The 1,087-nt window shown below is 40.3% G+C and overlaps 1 non-coding gene across 1 annotated transcript; it reads left to right on the top strand.

The window, feature by feature from the left end:
* Nucleotides 1-127, top strand: LOC111817000. The gene has a single exon (XR_002821298.1). It is a non-coding gene; the product is annotated as a small nucleolar RNA U109 (small nucleolar RNA).
* The last annotated feature ends 960 nt before the right edge of the window (nucleotides 128-1,087 follow it).

Below are 1,087 nucleotides of genomic sequence, written 5' to 3'. Positions count from 1 at the left end.
TAGCAATGAAAACTAAATGATACCTCGCTTTGGGGTGGAAGTGCATCCGTAACATGCTACATGAATAAAGGACTTCTCAGGGCTGCCAACCTTAGAGGTTGAGTGGTAGTATATTTCTCCTACACAGAAAAAAAAAAGAAAGAAAACTAAATGATATCATCTGTGGACACATTTGTCCACAATGTTTGGGCTGAATTTAGTCACAAGGAGTGGCTGAACACATCTGGAATATGAAACATTTGGGAAGACAATGGCCTGAATCCTTAGAAGTCAAAGTGGAAAGAAAAGGAGTAGGATAGGAGCAGGGAAGGCCAGGCGTGGTAGCACACACCTGTCATCCCAGCACTTGGGATGCTGAGGCAGGAGGATCACTGAGTTTGAGGACTGCCTGGGCTACATAGAAAGTTCAAGGCCAATCTGAACTACAGAGTGAGACCCTGTCTCAAAAAGGCCAGAAAAAAAAAGTAAAATAAAATAAAAAGTAGCAGGGGAGAAGCAACATTTCTAAGGAACAGAGATAAAACCAAATGCAGTACATGAAATTTCACTGGATCCTGAATTAAAGTTGTTGTATGTGTCAACTTGACTGATCTGCTCCTTGCAGATCCGGGACATACCTGGATGTGGTGCTGCACTCCTGTAATCCCAGTACTCTAGGAAGCTGAAGCAGGATGATTGCAAGTTCAAGCCCAGCCTAAGCAACTTTGTGAGACTCTACCTAAAATAAAAAATAATGGCATATGGCTGTAGAACAAGTACTCAGGAGGCTGAGGCAAGAGGAGTGCTATGAGTTTGAGGCCAACCAGGGCTATAGAAATTCAAGGCCAGCCTGAACTACATAGCGAGACTCTATCTCAATAAAGCAAAAATGAAATGAAAGAAAAGGTTGGTAATATAGCAAAGGCCATGGTTCAATCACCAGTACTGCCAAAAAATTGCTATACTTGATAATTTTATATAATTACATTGAACATATACTGATATATGCAACTATGGTATTACATTGTGATTATGTAGAATGGAGCTCTAAGTACAAATTGAAGCACTGAAATGAAATGGCATGACACAACTTCATAAAATTAGTATA

This window comes from Octodon degus, unplaced genomic scaffold, assembly GCF_000260255.1.
Source record: "Octodon degus isolate 3935 unplaced genomic scaffold, OctDeg1.0 scaffold00045, whole genome shotgun sequence".
Classification (NCBI taxonomy): domain Eukaryota; kingdom Metazoa; phylum Chordata; class Mammalia; order Rodentia; family Octodontidae; genus Octodon; species Octodon degus.
The sequence above is the reverse complement of the archived record's forward strand: the minus strand, read 5'-3'. Positions and strand labels throughout refer to the sequence as shown.